Here is a 19,625-nt window from a genome sequence, read left to right as displayed (position 1 = left end):
GCAGATATTCTTAGATATAAACATTCCACTGAATCTAGTCTGGCTAGTCATCCTCTAACTGGATTAACTCTATTTCTGCCTACAAACCAAAGAAACCCAAACAAGGCCCACTATAAAGAGATGACATCAAGTGTGCTTCTCTACATAAGAAAAAGGATGTTTTAATTAAGGGCAAAGATTTCCTATCATATTAAGAATGAGTTCGTCATCCATGGCATCATTCTCAAGAGCGAGTCAGAAAAATGAACAAAACACAAAGCAACAAATAAAACGATGCTTTTGTTCCATGGGCATGATCCTCGGGATATAATTTTATATATGCACAATCTTTTTATGCTAAGAAGGAGTAAATCTTCAATAGAAAACAATTAAAAAAATGAGAGAAGTTCATACTTTCAAGATTAGTGAGGTAGCAGAGCCCCTCAGAGAGACATTTTGCAGTGCGCTGAGGAATAAAATAATAACTCTAGCAGAAGCAGCCTTTAAATGAAGAGCATATCAAAATAAGGCCACGTCTGTGGTTAAAAGCACCGAGGCAAGCGGTAATACGTCCACAGAGGAGGTGTGTCATTTTGGCTGCGCTCCAGGAGAAAGGTAACAATCCAGTGAGAGGTTCAGAGAACAGACCTTGCGCTGAAAACCCCTCAGGATATAGGATGACACTGATAACAATCAGGAAAAGAAATCTGACAAGCACTTAAAAAAATTATCCGTTCCTATGGTGCCTGGCACCAGTAATCCACTCAAAACAGCTTTCAAAGCACTGGGGCCATATAGCCAATGGCAGTTCTCTTACAAAATTGCCACTAGACACTAAGGCAACGCCCACGGACTGTCATGCACAGGGGGTTATGCAAATTCACCCGTGCAGGGTGACACGGCAGTCACCACCCAATAATCTCTCTATTGCTAATTGTACCCACTGAATTTTGATAAATTGTCTATAAATAGCACAACAGATGCTTTTGTTCACGGGGTTCAGGTAGATCTCTTTTTCAAGAGTTCAACCCCATGTTGGTTAATTTGGACCCGTGGACCCAGGTGGCAAGGAGAGGGTTTTTGTGGTCATTAGCGAGTTCACATCCAGGACACTTGGGTAGATGAACCCCGTGTTTTTAATGGTAAGCGGACTATGTTATAAATGAACTGGTGTTTATGTGGGTCGGTGTGCGACCCACTTCTTCTCTGCTAGGGTATGTGCCCTAGGGTAATGAGCTAGCTCCTAAAGACAATTACAGGCCATAATTACTCTCCAGGCAAGAAGAGACTACGTTAGAATGGGTTTATATGTTGTAGGTAAATTATTTTCCTGACTTTTGTCAGGAAATGACACGATATCATCCTCCCCCAAAATGTGAGACGAGAGGGAACACATATCTCACCGACATTTTGTTTTCCTTAATGGGGCTTTGAAACTTGATTATCAAGGACGTACCTATGAATAAAAGGATTTTTTGTACATTTGTGGGTGGGGAGGAGGACTCTGGGAGAGACAAGTGTTTGGAATCTTGCCTCTTACCCAAATACTTGCCTATCCACAAATTTCCAGTGCACCCTTGTCATTGTTTTACCAAAACTGCGGTCCTCACCTGAGACTATCTGACCCACCAGGCTGTAGACCGGCTTCCCACACCACCCAGTAATTACCTCTGTTGGTTCTACAACTGTCACATATATGTCTTGGACAGCAGGAGATTTTATATGCACTGATTTTTCCAGCAAAGCAGCTAATAAGAGATAAATGTGAACTCGCCTCACAAATACCACAGGATATTCAAGAGCACAGCACAGAAACGGGCTTTATATTATTGTATGCCTTCAGGTTCAGTGTCTTTTCAGCATGCAATCTGTTCTTCAACTGTGTGTGCTTTGCCTCCCAGGCTACCAGGAGTCACTCACCCCATGGAAGTCCTCAGTCTTCTACCACTCCTGGTCCCCTCCCCATGAAATAGCACCATTTTGTTCCTAAAATGGCAAAGAGTGCAAGTAGCCTTAATGCAATGACTTTTTTTTTTTTTTTTTTTTTTTTTTTTGGTCATCTCAGCAATAAGTTCTTTTAATGTCCATTTTTCTGGGAACCTGATTCATCAGCCAGGTGAAATTATTGGGCTCCTTGTTCTCTAACCTCCGTTGTTGAGCAAGTTTTGATCTGTTCTATATAAAACATCTATCATACCTCCCTCAAAGAGCTAATTGTATATTATGGGACAGAGAATACAAACATAGGGCATAAATTAATCCCATTTATAACACGCAGAGATGAATACCGTTCACAAAAAAAATCTATTCTAAAGATTATTCTCAGCTTTCCTTTAATTTGGTTACTTTTTGATTTTAAGTTCAGCGTCTCCAGAAAGAAAAGGCAGCAGGTCATTGGTGAGAGACCCCCAGATGGGCAGCCGGGGGCCACTGGCTCTAGCCCCGGCTTCCACACTAGTGAGCATGTGACTGCAGACACATCATTTCATCTTTCCGGGCCTGTTCTCCCTCATCTGTTAAGTGGACTAGAGCGTCTCCGAGGTCCCTCCCAGCCTAACACACAGTCCGAAATCATTCGCGGTCAACCTCCCCATTTATAATTACCCGTGCAAGAGTGCACGTGCTGGTTCTTATTGTCTCCTGAAGGGGTTTTGTCACAGTCTCAGCCCCAGAATTCAATATCACATTCCCTGAACACCAAGATAACCATCAGCCTTTCTTTCTGAGGACAGGGAGTAGTGAGAGTCAGAGAGATGAGCCTATAAGCCCTTCTAATTAGGTTTTAGTTTTAATTATGAATATATATTGTAATAAATATCCTAATAGTATAAATAATTTGGCATGTTGGATATGTTTGAAAGTTATTTTATGGTTATGGGGATCACAGTGTTTTGAAAAATTAAATATAAGTAGGAGTTTTTTGTGTTTTTTTAATTAATTTTTTATTTTTTTATAAACATATATTTTTATCCCCAGGGGTACAGGTCCGTGAGTCACCAGGTCCATACACCCCACAGCACTCACCAAAGCACACCCCCCCCCCAATGTCCATAACCCCACCCCCTTTCTCCCAAACCCCCTCCCCCCAGCAACCCTCAGTTTGTTTTGTGAGATTAAGAGTCACTTATGGTTTGTCTCCCTCCCAATCCCATCTTGTTTCATTTATTCTTCTCTTACCCACTTAAGCCCCCATGTTGCATCACCACTTCCTCATATCAGGGAGATCATATGATAGTTGTCTTTCTTCGCTTGACTTATTTCACTAAGCATGATACGCTCTAGTTGTGGTTTTTTTTTTTTAAGATTTTATTTGTTTATTTGACAGACAGAGATCACAAGTAGGCAGAGAGGCAGGCAGAGAGAGAGAGGAGGATTCAGGCTCCCCACTGAGCAGAGGGCCCGATGCAGGGCTGAATCCCAGGACCCTGAGATCATGACCTGAGCCGAAGGCAGAGGCTTTAACCCACTGAGCCACCCAGGCACCCAGGAGTTTTTGTTTTGTTTTTGTGTTTGGTTTTCAATTTACTTATTCTAGAGATAGAGAGTGGGGAAGGAGCAGAAGGAGAGGGACGAACAGACTCCACATTGAGCATAGAGCCCAATGAAGGGCTCAATCCCATGACCCTGAGATATGACCTGAACCAAAATCAAGAGTTGGTACTTCACTGACTGAGCCACCCAGGTTCCCCTAAATATAATAGGTTGTTGTCTTCCTCAGTGGGTCAATAATTTTCTGCTGGCTAAGAATAGATCATGATTTCCTATTTCTGAGAAAAGTCATCAAGGTTTTCTTAACCTCTCTTTTGATATTGGTTTGAAGCTATTATCGTTTTCATCTATAAGTATCCATTTTACTTCCCATAATTATATTTCAAGTTGTATATTGCCTTGAATTTTGTAAGTATGTCTGGGGTTGGGGGAACATGCTTTCTTTAATGATTAGTTAAGCAAATAAATAGCAATCTGTAGCTTGTTCCTCTTGATCAACCCCAATTAGAAGGAGGCTTCATTTGGGGCAGAGGTTAAATGATATTGAGTGTAATTTAGTTCTTAGTATCTATAGTGAGGGTTAATAGCGGTTTTAGTAGGATAAGCAGGTGCAGTAGGAAGCTCAGAGTCCATCTCTGGTAACAGAAAGGCATTGAATTTGGCTTGGACTATCGCTTTAACCTTGGAGTCTATTGGTACAAGACATGTTATACCTTAGGCATTTTATTTAACCCTCAGGTTCTTATTTATAAAATGCACAGAGAGAGGAACTAGAGGAAATGTCTTAGGTGGTGTATTAATTTACTGGTACTGCCATAACGAATTATCCCGGACTGGGTGGTTAAGCTTCAAAAAAGTAGTTTCTGGGGGTGCCTGGGTGGCTCAGTGGGTTAGGCCTCAGGTCATGATCCCAGGGTGCTGGGATCGGGCCCTGCATCGGGCTCTCTGCTCAGCAGGGAGCCTGCTTCCCTCTCTCTCTCTCTGCCTGCCTCTCTGCCTACTTGAGATCTCTGTCTGTCATATAAATAAATAAATTTTTTTAAAAAATGTAGTTTCTCTCATGTCTGGAGTCATGGGTGGGCAGGGTTTGCTCCTTCAGAGTCCTCCCTCCTTGGGGTGCAAATGGAAGTCTCCTCTCTGTGAAAGTGGTCATCCCTTGGTGGGTATGGGGTCGGGAATCCCTTGCTGTGTGTCCAGATTTCCTCCCCTTATGAGGACACCAGCCGTTTTGGATTGGGGTTCATCCTAAAGACCTCCTGTTTACTTAATCACCCTTTTGAAGAACTTATCTCCAAATACAGTCATATTCTGGAGGGAAAGGACTTCAACATAGGATTTTTGGAGGAACACAACTCAGCAGATAGGTTCCCTGGGCAGCAGCCCCCAAGATGGCTGTGTGCAAGCAGCACATTTACAAGCAGGGGTAGGGGTGTGGGGGGAGTGATATAGGCAAGCTCTCGGGGATAAAGTCAGTAAAGAAGTGAAGGAAGCAGCATCTGGCCATGGGAGAAGTTGAACCACAATAGAGTCATAACAGAGGCTTCAGCTGATCCCACAGAGAGCTCTGGAGCAAGGGTGACCCTTTAGAGTTGCCCCAAATTGAGGTCAAAGGGCTGGGTCTTTGTACCCCAACACTGACCTGATGCCTCCAGGAAAGGAATGCCTCCAGGGAAGGGAAGGAGGCAAATCCTTGCACCAAGAGACTCCACGTAATCGAAGGTCATTCATGTGAACCTTCAGCTTAGCCGCTCGGGCTTGGTCCTGAAGGTGGGGGGCAGGGTGGTACCCCCGTCCTTGCACTGGAGAGGTAAATGTCAATTTCACCATTTCATGGGATTTTGATGAGAACCGACTGAGACCAGCGCGGGTACTACTATTTCATCCCTGGAATGTCGCTGGAGCTGACAAGATTTCCCTTTCATGGCCCCAATCTGGGCGTGCCCGCAAGGCCCTTCCTTCCTTGACAGCAGGATCATCAAGCTATGGAGAACCCTGGCCTCCCACGCAAAGCTATCTGATGTGTTTCTGCTGAGTAGGAACAGGGTCTGGGAGAGCTGGTTTTGAGGTACTTTCCAGTGTGGATATTTAACTTCCCTCCCCTCTGACCCCCTTCCTTCTGTCATCCAGATAGCTCAAATCAACAACCCATAAACCATCTGAACTCTTGCTGTAAGGAGCTCTTTGGGGAGCCGCATGCCGCTTGACTACAAAGCTCTATAATTTTCATGGTGGGGTTTTTTTTTTTTTCTTATTATTTTTAAATACCCTGCATTTAAAGTTTCACATCTGCAGAGGCACGGAAAAGAGCATGTGGAACATAATTCACAGTGAGCTCTGGAAGAAAACAAAAGAGGAGGGGGTGGTTTCAGACAAAGAGGTTGCCTTGTATCTCTGACACAAGGCTTTTGTGGTTGCTGCTGATCAGTGCAAATGAAAGTCCATTTGGGAAAGCCACGTGCCTCTCCAAACTGTGCAATAATACTTCATGGCGGCGAGTCCTTGGGTTGAGGCACAGTGAGACTTCAAGAGAGAAGCTAAATGGCAGCCTATTGTTTCCAGAAAGTGTAACCTAGCAATGAATGGCTGGGAAGAAATAAAGAATTTTAAGTAAAGAAAGCGCTGTGTGGGAGTGAAAGAAGTACATAGTATCCTTCTTGCCTGCAGCTTTTCCTAATGGAGACGAGCAGAAAATAAATGGAGATTTGCCCGATATATTTGTTCTCCCAAGGACACAACCCCATGTGGCCTGTCCTTCAATACCTCCTAGAGGTGGATCCTATTTCCAGGTGTAAACTCACACCCACCGTGTCAGGGAGGATAAAGAAGCGAAATGCTTCAGGCTGTGAAATGAAACAGTTTGCTCTGACCTCAAAGGAGACTTCTAAGTGTTTTGTGGGGTGCCGTAAAACAGATTCGCACCCTGCATAATCGGTAAAGAAGAGAAAAGGCTACTCCGTGTTATGTGAGTCAGGGATCAGAGACAGATCCCAAGGGAAGCTTTTGGCTGGTTGGGCTGCCATTTCCTTGTTAGCATTGTTTATTCATTAATTCTCCATTTATGGGGCACCTTCTGTCTTAGTCTGCTCAGGCTCCCATAACAAAATTTTATGGTCTGGGCAGCATAAATAACAGACATTTATTTCCCATAGTTCTGGAGACTAGGAGTCCAAGATCAAGGTACCAGCAGAGATGGTTTTCTGGTGAGGGCTCTCTCCTTGGCTTACAAATGGCCACCTCCTCATGGTGTCCTCACACGGCCGACAGAGGGAGGGAGCGAACTTTCTGGCTCTCTTCTTATAAGGGCACTAGCCCCGTCATGAGCATTCCACCCTCATGACCTCATCTAACACTAATTACTTCCCAACTAATTACTTCCCAAAGGCCCCATCTCCAAATGCCATCACACTGGGACGTCAATGTTTTCATTTTGAGGAGACCCAACTCAGTCCACAACATTTGGCCCCTTTACCCCTGAAATTCCTGTTCTTCTCACCGACAAATTACAGTCCTTCCACCCAAACAACCCCACAAGTCTTAAATCATTCCAGCATCGAGTCTGAAGTCCAAAATCCAAAGTCTCTTCTAAATATCATTCAAATCAGATGTGAGGGAGTCTTGTGTAATTCATCCTGAGGCAAAATTCCTCTTGAGATGTGACCTTGTGAAATGAGACAAATTGTGTGCATCCAAAATGCAGTGGTGAGACAGACAGACCATTGGCATTCCCATTCCAAAAGGGAAAAATGGAAAAAGAAGGGGTGATGGGTGCCAAGCAAGCCCAAACCTAGCAAGCAAATCCCATTTAATCTCAAGAAGACTCAGTATGTTGATATGAATATTTCGGGGAATGCTTTTCAGTCCATAACACCTTTTATGCCATAGAAAGAAGGGGGTAATGGGCATATGGTCTCTGCTTTCAAAGATCGGGATGAGAGAAACATCACCTATTTGGGTAAGTCAGAGAAGACTTCCCTGAAGAAAGACCAAACCAGAACTTAAGCAACCCAGAGGTCAACTGGGAAAGAGCATTGGAGGCCAGTGGGCAGTATGACCGGCAGCCATAGAAGGAGCCAGCATGACGAGTTCAAAGCCTAAAGAAGGTCCTCATTGAACCTGGAACAGAAAGAGCTCAGAGAAGGTAGTGGGCAGGGTGTGGTTGGAGAGATGGGTGGGGGCCAGACCAGGCAGGTCCTTGCCTGCACAATACCAAGTGAATCCTCTAAAGGAATTTACACAAGGTGATAGCATGAGCATTTTCATAGTCGGAGAAGATTCCCCTGCCCCTGGTGTAAAGAACAGACTAAAAAGTGGCTCAAGTCTGAATGGACGCTGGTAGATGGTAGGCAGTAATTGTAGTAATCCCAGCAGGAGACAACGGTGGCTTGGACGAGAGTGATAATAGGAAAGGAGAAGCATGAACTGATTCAGGAATTACTGAAGAGGTTAAGGCAATGGGATTTGACAGCCGAGCAGATCCGGGGAGAAAAGGAAAAGGGAATTAGCAAATGCCATTACCCTCGACACCTGACAGAAGGATCTGGGCCAGATGTGTGTGCACAACACAGTACAGATCTCATACACCTCATTCTTCACATGGAGCACGCAGGGTATGCCTCCAACATCAAGACATCACAGCTTGCCCTTCTTCTGCTCTGCTCTGATTACAGAGCAGAGTCTTTGTTGTCCAGACGATTTCTGGCTGAGTTTGGCCATTGGGAGGCTATGTAGAGTAGAGGGCAGGAAGACAACCCAGGCACTTCTCTGCCTTAGGCAGTCTGTCCTAGAGTTCTAGTTGCTGCAGGACAAGTCTGCCTTGTTTCCCGCTGCCCTCTGGCCCTGGACTCTAAGCACAATCTTCTTCCCATCCAATTTTCTAGTTATCAGCCTCTGGGTTATCTCAGTAACCCCTGTTTGGCTTCTCAGCCCTTCTGTCGTCGGTATGACTATTTCTCTGAATAAAGTCCCCTCCATTTGCCTGGTCTGACCTTGTTTCATGTGGTTCTTACATCACTAAGTTCATAAATGCATCCCTCCCACTACTTACCAATGTCTGACACTCATTAGTTTTCTTCCATCGTGAAATAGAAAGCTTCAGATGCAAACAACCCTAAGAAACTTTAAAAATTGAATTATACATAGGACATGGTTTTGCCCATAGACTCTCTCTCTCTCTCTCTCTCTCTATATATATATATATATATATATATTAGGTATAAGAGAGCAGGATGTGGTGTGGTTGGGGAGAGGGACACTATGCAGAATCACTAGCAGAAGATCAGAGAACAAAGGGGCTAGAAAAAGGAAGTGAAATATGCCAAGATTGAGTTGCTTCCACATTTGCCAAGCTCTAGCCATAGGGTGATAGGGTGACATCACTGCTATGCAGATATATATATATATATTTATATTTATATTTATCTATTTATATGTATAAAACAAAGGTTAGGTAAGCTATAGCAAAATGTCATTAACAAACAACTAAAAGTAGAATCTCAAGAGGAATAATTAGAAAGCTATATTAGCAAAATATAGAAATGTGGAACACTGAAAAGTCTATTCTGTTTTTTACTTTATCTATGATACACTTAAAATTATTTCTACCTGAAGTCTACACCAAGCTATGATAGCTGTTTAGTGCCCGTTCTCTATTGATTGTCACTTACAGAAAAGAAAAATTGTTGTGTCTGTACAGTCTGTATCGTTGGTGAATAAACAATGTACTAGGGCAGAGAGAAAAGCATGAACCCAAGTTACATTTGTTCAGAGCTGGGACCTTCTCATACTCATGAGGATAATTCTAGTGTCATACAAAATTGGATTTGCTCAGTTGTAAATATGACCTGTGTATTAGCAATCTGTGCTGGGAATGACCCAGATTGTGGCTTTTATAAATAACTCACATTGTTCGGTATACAGGATACCCTACACCATTTAGGACATTAAACAAGTTAAACTCTGCAACCTCTCCACATCCCTGTGTAAGTACACACACATACACATATACACGTACTCTTAACGCTTCCATCTATCTTGAAAACACCATTAATTCAAGATTTTAAAGTTCAGTAAACTTTGGCAACAAATATATCACATGCCGAGACGCAGCCTCTCCTGACTCCACAACTGCTGCCTGAGATGGTGGTCACTGACCACGTATGGCTACTGAGCACTTTAAAGGTGGTAATCTGAATTGAGATGTGTTGTAGGTATAAAATATACACTGGATTTCTCCAAGACTTAGTGTAAGAATGATATAAAATATTGCATTAATATGTTTTGTGTTGATTATATGTTGAAGTAGTAATATTTTAGACATTAAATTACATTTTTTTTCCAGAGAGAGCATGAACACAAGTGGGGGGTGAGGTTCCATCTGTGAGGGTCAGAGGGAAAGGGAGAGAGAATCTTAGCCAAGTTTCACCCCCAGCATGGAGCCTAGTGTGGGGCTGTTTCTCAACCCTGAGATCAAGAGTTAGGCTGGGGCGCCTGGGTGGCTCAGTGGGTTAAGCCGCTGCCTTCGGCTCAGGTCATGATCTCAGGGTCCTGGGATCAAGTCCCGCATCGGGCTCTCTGCTTGGCAGGGAGCCTGCTTCCTCCTCTCTCTCTCTCTGCCTGCCTCTCCATCTACTTGTGATTTCTCTCTGTCAAATAAATAAATAAAATCTTTAAAAAAAAAAAAGAGTTAGGCCAAAATCAAGAGTTGGATGCTTAACACACTGAGCCACCTAGGTCCCCCAAATTACATATACTTCTAAAATTGACTTTAATGGTTTCTTCTTACTTTTTTAACATGGCTACTAAAAAATTTAGAAAATGTGTGTATTGCTGGGGAGAGTGTAAAAAATCATTCATCTAAAGATAAATTGTAATAAATATCACAAAATTCAAATCGCCTTCTACCACCAAAATTCAGCATGTCTGACCACTTCCTTGGTGATTTGGGGAATGCAATGTTTCCTCTGGGAGGCACATGAAGTATGGCAAAATAAAATGAAATTGGTAGCTAGAGAAATCTGGCGTTGAATCTAGTATTCAGTAGCCGTGTGGCTCTGAGCGAGTTATTAAACTTTTTGAGTCTTAATTTCCTCATCAGTTAGACACCCCCACAGGATGTTAGAAAGATTAAGGAAAACGAATGTTAAGTGCCTAGCTCAGTGTTTGACATACAGTAGCTGCTCAAAACCAATACCAGTTATTTGGTTTGTCTGTGTTTAAACAAGTGTGCATGAGAAAAGGTGGATGATAGGACTGACTTTGCATAAAAATCACCATTGTCAACTCAAACAGCATCAGTGGTCAGTGAATTCACTCATGCAAATTGAGGGACGGGCCCCACCAGCAAAGTGTTATTTGGTAAAGGCTCTCTTAACTCTTTATTAATTACAAACCATCTAAATTTCTAATCCATGTAAATGGCCTACCTGGGAATTCCAAGGTAGGATTTATGCCAATGGCGTGAGGGAGGAGCGAGGCATGCTTCCCTTTGCTCAGTTATGGGCCACTCTCTGCTACCTGCCGTATTCTCCACTTTTTGCTAAGACCTCCACAACCTTAGCTATGATCTTTGGTAAAGAGCTCTAGGAGTATAAAAATGTGCACTGAAAGAGTTATTGAATGCAAATTTGCTGTTTGATGAAGCTTTAGAAATCTCTGATAGCTCTCTGTGCTTCTAAAAAAATGTACTACAAAGCCAACCTCACACTGCTTTAGGTTGGCTTTCCAACCAATTAACCAAGTAAAAGAGGAAATCTTGAATGAAGTCTCAATGTCATGAAATCCTCAACCTGATTTCTCTTCAATATGACTGGACAGATTTCCCAGCTCAGGTCAACTTTCCAAGAATAGCTATAACCGGCAGCCTACAGCCCATCCAAAGGAATTTTAGTCTGAATCCATTCCTTCTGAGGTGTGTAGCTCTCCAAGTCCTTATTCTTTCCTCAAAAGAATGATAGATAGGCATAATTCAAATACAGGCACACTAAAACATATATGCTTTTTTTTTTCAAAGCATAGAATGTATATTCCTATATCACTATCATAATGTGTGTTTCAAACACACTTAATATTATTGTCAAAGAGCCTAACCGTGTAATGCCCCATGGTAAAATGAGTCCAGAACATACCTTTAGTCCAGCATAGACTTTTTCCTGTCCTGATAGGATTGGGATGGTGTTCTGTCATCTGTCACACCCTCCTTTAGTTCTCTCACTTGTTCCCTTCACTTACAACAAAATTCTCAGCGTCCTCTCTCTCCAACAGAACAGCGTCTGCTTGCTCTGTCTCCTTCCCAGCCACGCTGCCCCCTGATCTCAGTAGAAGGCTTACAGACCTGACCGGCTGGCATCCAAGGCCATTTATCAGCCTTGGGTTACTAGTTGCATGAGCAACTCTGTCTTAATAAGAGGTACACAGACATGCTTCATGCCCTTTCTTCTACTTCATTCATCCAACTAACACGCGAAAAGTGCCTCCTCTGTCCCAGACACTGTTTTAGTTGCTGAGATAAAGCAGGGAACAAAACAGACCAAAGTCTCTTTCTTCGTGGAGTTTACATTTTAGTTGTGAGTGATTCTTATCAACCAGAAAAATAAGGAAAACATCAGGTGTCTCAGGTAATAAGTGCTAAGGAGCAAAATGAAGCCAGGACATAGGGGGTTGTTGGTGTGATATTTTAAGACAGGATGGCTGAGGTCAACTTCTCTGAGAAGGTGCCATTATGACCTAAGATCCAGCTACAGATGCAGCCATCTTGCTCCCACCTTCTTCTTGACTTTATTTCTTGATGAGCCTAGCTAGATAGCGGTGCAATCTTTTCTTTCTTTCTTTTTTTTTTTTTTAAGACACCTGTTTATTTATTTGACAGATTGAGAGAGAGAGATCACAAGTAGGCAGAGAGACAGGCGGAGAGAGAGGAGGAAGCAGGATCCCCGCCAAGCAAAGAGCCCAATGCGGGACTCAATCCCAGGACCATCTGAGCCGAAGGCAGAGGCTTTAACCCACTGAGCCACCCAGGTGCCCCGACAGTGGTGCAATCTTAAGATTAAGTTCTGCACAGAAAATCTAAGGGGGGGGGGTGCTCCAATTCCAACATTAACCAGAGGGCTTTAAACCAGCCAATATGACCAATCAACTCTGCTGTTCATTGCCTAGAATTCCCTGGAGAATTTCCTCAAATATAGAAGTTATGAGCAGGACAGGATTTTCGAATTGCTGCATTTCCAGCTGTAATAGTCTAAAATAGCACTAAAACAGCACTCTTTCCCTCTCTCCATTCACCTCGAAGTGTCTGTAGAGTAAGGAGGGAAAGCAGAATCCCAATAGAAAACTGTGAATGATGACTCTGCAGCCAGGTCTGGGTTTCTAATTCAAGTGAAGACTAAGAGGGAGCAGGTCTGTGCAAGTCGAGATGAATAACCATACTCGGTGACTTTTATCGATCCCTTACTTTTTATTGAAACTCCTACGTTTTAGCACGTATCTGAAAAGGTACATATATCATTGTATTTAATCTCCACAATAATTTTGTTGGTGGTGTATTTAATTATCCACTGGTTCCATTTAAGGAGGATGAAACTTCAGGAAGTGAAGTAATTTGCAGCAAGCAATGGCAGATCTAATACCCACACGTAGGCTGAAGGTTCATCTTAGAGACCGTACAGTGTTTTCCGTAGAATATCGGCATATGATCAGCTGAAAGGAAAGATTCTCGTTGGTTAGGTTACCCACAGGAACTACAAGCTTTGAGCCTTCAAGCTTCCCAAGCTAGGGTTCTTTTATTCCTTCTTTCCCTACCCTTCCTTTCTCATTTCCTTTCTTTTAATTTCTGGGTCAGATGTTGACTTCTCATCTTGTCCTCCCCTGTCATCGTGGTTCTTTCAGCCAAGGATGCTCTCCTGCTTGCTCTCCAGCCCTGAACCTTTAGGAAGCCTTTCTAACACTTTCTAAGCACTAGTAACAAAGATAAAGAGGCAGACTGTGAAGACTTCTCACTAGGGCCCTTCTTCATCACCGCCCTCTTTTCTCCCGTAAACTCTGCCAAGAATGACAAAGTTAACATCGTAGGGGAGGGAGGAAAAATGATTTTCATTCCACCCTACTGGGTTCTCCAGCCAGGCCCTGTCAACGGTCTGACGAAAGCAGATCAACAAGAGAAAAACAGCAGCTTATTAACGGGGCCTCCTGCATCCACACGGCGCCCAGCTCTCGGCAACTCAAGGGAGGGTCGGACGTGGGGTCGGTGCACCTAACTTAGCGGGGAGAGGGAGGAGGAGAAGGGCACGTACGGGAGAGCCCGGGACTGTCTGGAAAGATCAGTGGACCCTTAGGAGGAGTGATGGGCGGTGTGCTGGTGTGTGGCAGGGTCTGGGTGCGGTGCCGGGAGAGAGCACAGTTGCCTGTGGAGGGGATTTATGACCGCTGAATTTTGTGGGGAGGCTCTGCTTTCAGGAAGATAAGAGATTTCAGAAACTCAAATGCCTCCAGATCAAAATAGTTCTTACACCAAAGTGGCATATTTTGGGGTAGTGTGTCCCAATTCCCTTCACCATACAAATATTCAGGGAGCAGCTTATATCCCCAAACCCATGCATGTATGCCCCAGTGTCTCCGGCTGAGGGAAAAGAGCTGGTTGGGGAGTTCCTTGCCACTGGGAAAGAGAAAGCTTACCCTTCTGGCCCTTTATCCATTGTTTCTTGTCTCTTCCAATGCTTCTATCACCGGTCCTGCCTCGAGGGCACCCAGCCTGAAAAAGTCTTGGGTCAGAGAGAAGGTGCCAGAAGAAGGTGCCATTATAGAACCATGAACATGAAAGGAAGAAAAGAGATCCTCATAAATGGCTGTTGGCCAAGGTGGGAATCCCTTAGTTACTGGTCATTCCTTGAATCACCGATGGAAGACACATATTGAATCGGTCTATTCTGTCATAGTACGTCATACAACATGGGGGCATACAAAGGTGACAGAGCTCGGCCCTCCTTTTCAAGGATCTCCCAATCCACATAAACCTGAGAATTCATTGCCTTAAAAATCTTTACATTCTCCCTTGCATTGCTGAGGTTTGTGCGAGGTGAACTGAATGCTGATTTCGGTGGAAATATATCAAAATTACTCCGTTCAATAGGCAAGAGTGTTGCTCAAGGCTTGGAGCTTGATACTATGCATCATTGGTGTTTTTCTATTAAAAAGTCCTAGTAGAAGTGTAGCATATTAGGTTAGTTTATTCACATTTTTTTAGAAACTTCCTCTCTCTTATTCTTCGCCCCCCCCCCCACATTTTGCCTCCAATATCTCTGCGTGAAATATGAACCACTTCCAAACAAGTTAAACATGAAGACCTACTTAGTTCTCGGGCTCATTACCAAGGATTTAAAACCTCTCCTATTCATTCCACAACAATGGTTTCCATGGCAATTACCGCAACACATGACATCCCCTGCAGCTCTGCTTAAAAATGCACCAGCAGAAATGGCTACACATCCACACATTCGTCAGGAAAAGCTAGGCTGGGCAGGTCTCTTCCTTGGTGACACTGGGTGTAGGAAATTAATAATAATAATTTTTTAAAAAGACAGTCATTTTGATTTCTTTGTGCCATATTGATTTTCCTTTTTTTATTTCAACACTTCACACCTGTGAAGATATAATTTCTTGTAGCAAATCATTTGAATTGCATTTATGTGAAAGTGGCTAGGGATAAAGACAAAGTGCTTACCATAATTTCTGTCACCCCTTTTACCTTTTTCATCTGTTCCTGACTCTTTTAGCCATTACCACTTGCCCTTTCGCCTTCTTAGAGAGACATAAATTCTGAAAGAACACAGTGCCGAAGGAGAGTCCCAGACACAGAAGAGAATCACATACCACACTGTCTTGCTGTCTGCTCTTTTTCTGTCCCACCAAGAAGCACAAACAGAAGGTGCACTTAAAACACATCCACAAGAAGTAGCGAGTCAAACGAATACCCAAAGCAAAGACATCCCTTTTATTGAGCACGTCAGTGTGCAGGGACCACGGTAAGAGCTGCGCATTAATCATTTCATCACAATACTATGGGTTCAGTGTTTTCACTGTTGTACAAAGTCAGAAATGCATGCTCAGAGAGAGAAAGAAATTTGCCTAAGATCAGGCAGCCCCATATGTCAGAATTGTAACCCCCACTGGCCTGGCTCCAGAACCCATGCTCTTGAGTTAATTGATAAGGGGACTGATTTTCTCACTCAGGGCTGAGAAAAGGCAGATGGGGAGAGGTGTGCAGTCAGGAGGTCCGGGCTCTTTTCGGAGCTCTTGGAGTCCTTGTGCACTAGCTGGGACCTTCCTAAGCAAGGCTCTGCTTCCTTTCTCCTTCATTTTCTGGGAAATGTTAATAGCAATGTTGACCTGCTTCCTTGGGTTATGTAACGAGAGACTGAAATAAACAATAGGTAAGACTTTTGAAATGCTAAGCAGTAATGATGGTGATCATAAACCCACAGGGATAGACAGAGAGGAAACAAACATAGCAAGAATACTTTAGAATGAACAGGGAGAGGGGCTTGCTCAGAGAGAATGAATGGTATAATCCAATTACCCTCATTCTGTCAAGCCCTAAGCAGATGTGTTGGATGAGAAATGCAGCTCCTGATTCTAACTTCTGTGAGACCTGGCTCTAGAGGTGTAAAAGCCCCCCCTTGAGAAGACTATCTGTGTCATTCCTGGTTGTTTCTGGCCCAAGAATATATAAGACCGGGGCACCTGGGTGGCTCAGTGGGTTAAAGCCTCTGCCTTCGGCTCAGGTCATGATCTCAGGGTCCTGGGATTGAGCCCCACATCGGGCTCTCTGCTCAGCGGGGAGCCTGCTTCCCTACCCCCACTGCCTCTCTGCCTACTTGTGATCTCTCTCTGTGTCAAAAAAAATAAATAAGATCTTGAAAAAAAAAAAAAAAAGAATGTATAAGACCATAGAAGACTTCATACATACTCATTAATTTTTCTGCAGGAAGAATTTCGGACTTCACGCTTTCCTTTTAACAAGCATGGGAGTAATGCAAATATCACTTAGTTTCATCATGGACTCCAGCTTGTATAATCATTAAATAAGGAGCTATATTAGCTACATATGAAGGTAATAGCTTTGCTTATCTAATTTTGCATTTACTTAGGCTCAATTCTTAATGATGTATGATAAGGATTGACAATTAATGTGGCAGCTGAGGTTACCATGCTTGACTTTATGTTTTAGTTAGCAGAAATTAAACATGGTTGTAATTTTGCATCACTTTCCTCTTTTCCTGAACTTGAGCAGCTTTGTAAAGAAGAACCTTGAAAATAACACTGAACTGTGTCCCTACACATATTCCCATATACTTAGGGGACAAGGATCATTCAGCACCTGAGGACATACAATAGAACACCACATGGTCCCTTTGCTCAAGGAACTAAGAGTCTAGGCATAACCACATAAGGCTTTCATAGACATCATTTAAAAAGAAGCCTCCAGGGAAAATGGAAACCATAATCTATGTAGATGTAATCTATCTGAGGCCCAAAGACTTGAGGATTTTGCAGGGCTTCTCATTCTCCTATACGGAAAACATGTAGAAAAAGATGTGTCTCAGTTGTCAGTGATTGCACCAAGCTCTTCTAAGGACCTTCCCTGACAGTATAAAATAAAGAATTTTCACTTTCAGAAATAGAAGATTAAGCAATCATGTTTTGTAAACTTTTAGGTTAGTCATTTTTGTCCATTACTTATATAAATGAATTATAGCTGAATTCTAGGTTGAGTCCAAAAGGCTTTAGATTTTGCAAAGCTATTATTTGGGGATGTTTTAAAAGGACACCCTGGAAATTGATTTAGCTTCTTGGAAATAAATAACTCTTCTAGAATGTGTCTCTCCCAGATATCCCTCCTTAAATTTTTAGGTTTTCTCAGGGTGCCTGGGTAGTGCAGTCCATTAAGCATCTGACTCTAGGCTTTGGCTCACGTTTTGATCTCAGGGTCCTGATCTCAGGATTGTGAGATCAGGCCCTGCACTGGGCTTTGCACTCAGCATGGTGTCTGCTTAAGACTCCCTCTTCCTCTCCCTCTGCCCCTCCTTGCTGTGTGCTCTCTCTCACTCAAATAAATAAATCTTTAAAAAAATTTTTTTTTAGGTTTTGCCAGATTTTACAAGCTAAAGCCAAAGAACACACATTGCATTTTGGCTCTCAGAGACATAAATACTTAAATATACACATGCATAATTATACATATTTAAATATTGGTCACATCTGCTACTGACAGGAGGATCATTGCAAATAGAAAGATGTGGGCATTTAAGAAAAGATATTCTAATAATGCATGAAAGACTAACATTTCTGGATAGATTTATTCTAAACTAAATAATAGATGCAGATAGATTGGATGAGAAAAATAAACATTCACTCTATTGCTGTAAGTCCGTTTTAATGGTAAAGAGAACTGAAAAAGGAAGGGGAAGGGGTTTATTTTAAAACTAAAGAAAAAAATCATGTAAAACTTCCAACAAACAGATGAAGAAAAGTGCATTGACTTTAAAATTCAGTAGAAAATGTTTGAATTCCAAGTTGTCATTTACAGACCAATTAAACTTCAGCAAGCATTATAAGTTGAGTTCCCTAAAGAAGCTGACTGTACACTAGGAGATTTATCTAGGGGTGCACTTGGGAAAACACACAAGAAAAGATGGCAGAGAAAGAACTGAAGCAGAATTGGGTAGAGAGAAGTTGAGCTTCTCTGTAGTCTCATCAAAGTCTTCCATTTGCTCAACAAGGAGCTCCAAAGTTGGGTTAATCCATCAGAATGGTCCTGAGACCAGAGAGTACCAGGTCCTTGTAACTCCTACACTGATTACTCATTGAGTGTGCCTCCCCATGAGTGCCATGACTTTGAGCATTGTGGTTCCCTTTAGCAAAGGTACCAGCAAAGAGCCATCCAGAATTTATTTTCTCAGCATCTGGGGAAATAAATTCTGGAAAAGGGGACTCTGAACAGCATGTTAGTGTCTAAAACAGTACAGTGTACCCATTCATGTATTCATCCAATGGGTGTGCATGGAACTCTCACAATCTGTTCCCGAGATCAAGCAATAAACAAAGCAGACCAGGTCCTCACCCTCCTGGGACTTTCTCTCTGGAGGGTGAGGAACGGCTTTTATGAAAAGGAAACAAACAAATGAAATAATTACCAAGTGTTAGTACTATAAAGAAACTAGAGTGACAAGATAGAGATGAGGGGAAGGAGAGGCCACTTTGAATAGAGCCTTCAAAGACAGAGGATTAAAGAATGAATGGAAGACAAAGGAGTGGAAAGAATGAGAGCCAACAATTCTTTTGAAAATATTGACTATGAGGTAAAGGAGAGAAATTGGGATGATAGCTACAGGAGGGAGGTAGTATCAAAAAGGTCGTTGATATTTTCTTAAGATGTTTGCAAGGCAGACGAGTAGCGAAGAAGGGAAGGGTGAGTCAGGAGAGAAAAGGTAGCCAAAGAAGCAAGGTCCACATCAGGAATCAGCAAACTAGGGCCCCAACTCCATCATCTGGTTTTGTAAATAAAGCTTTACAAAAGCCACAGCCACTTAGTTCCTTATTGTCGGTGGCTGTTTTCATGTTCCATCAGCAGCCTTGAGTTGTTATGAGTGAACTCATAGCCTACAAAGCCTAAAACTTTTACAACCTGGACCTTTACCAAAAAAATGTCTTCTGACCACTGGATTCAAAGTGGTGAGAGGAAATGGGATCCAAGGCAGATCTGAAGAGACTCACCTGTGGATAGAGCAGGTGCCCTTCTTGAAATGTGACAGGAGGAAAGGCAAAGATCCGCACAGAGGCAGTTAGGTTTGTGGATGGGTGGTGGCCAAAAGAAAGGAGTTCCATTTTGATGGCTTTTATTTTTCCTGGTGGCAAATTAGATAATAGTGTGGAGTTCGAGGGAGAAGTTGGAAGTATTTGAAAAGAGAAGAGAAGTTTGAAGCTCTTTATTTGGAGAATAAAAAAGCTTAATTTCCTATGGAAGCATGGTAGAATTGAAAGAGGTGGTGGTACACACCCATTGGAGCTCGGGTCCCCAAATTTGAGGTAACCCCAACTTAATGAAGAGTCCACTAGTTATGATGTTGTAATAAATTTATACTTGGACAGCATTCTCTCTCTCCCAACCC

General features: G+C 42.7%; 1 protein-coding gene and 1 long non-coding RNA gene across 2 annotated transcripts in view; one reads left to right on the top strand and one right to left on the bottom strand.

Moving 5' to 3' along the window:
* The window catches only part of CELF2 (CUGBP Elav-like family member 2), an 815,373-nt gene that overhangs the window by 83,375 nt on the left and 712,373 nt on the right, over positions 1 to 19,625 (top strand). The gene's annotated exons all lie outside the window — the stretch shown is intronic.
* On the bottom strand, positions 12,909 to 14,833 carry LOC309869085. Its single transcript, XR_014313981.1, has 3 exons — positions 14,806 to 14,833; positions 14,134 to 14,219; positions 12,909 to 13,158 (listed from the first exon to the last, which is right to left on the bottom strand). It is a non-coding gene; the product is annotated as an uncharacterized lncRNA (long non-coding RNA).

The sequence above is a fragment of the Mustela nivalis genome (genome assembly GCF_964662115.1).
Source record: "Mustela nivalis genome assembly, chromosome: 7".
Taxonomy (NCBI): domain Eukaryota; kingdom Metazoa; phylum Chordata; class Mammalia; order Carnivora; family Mustelidae; genus Mustela; species Mustela nivalis.
The sequence above is the reverse complement of the archived record's forward strand: the minus strand, read 5'-3'. Positions and strand labels throughout refer to the sequence as shown.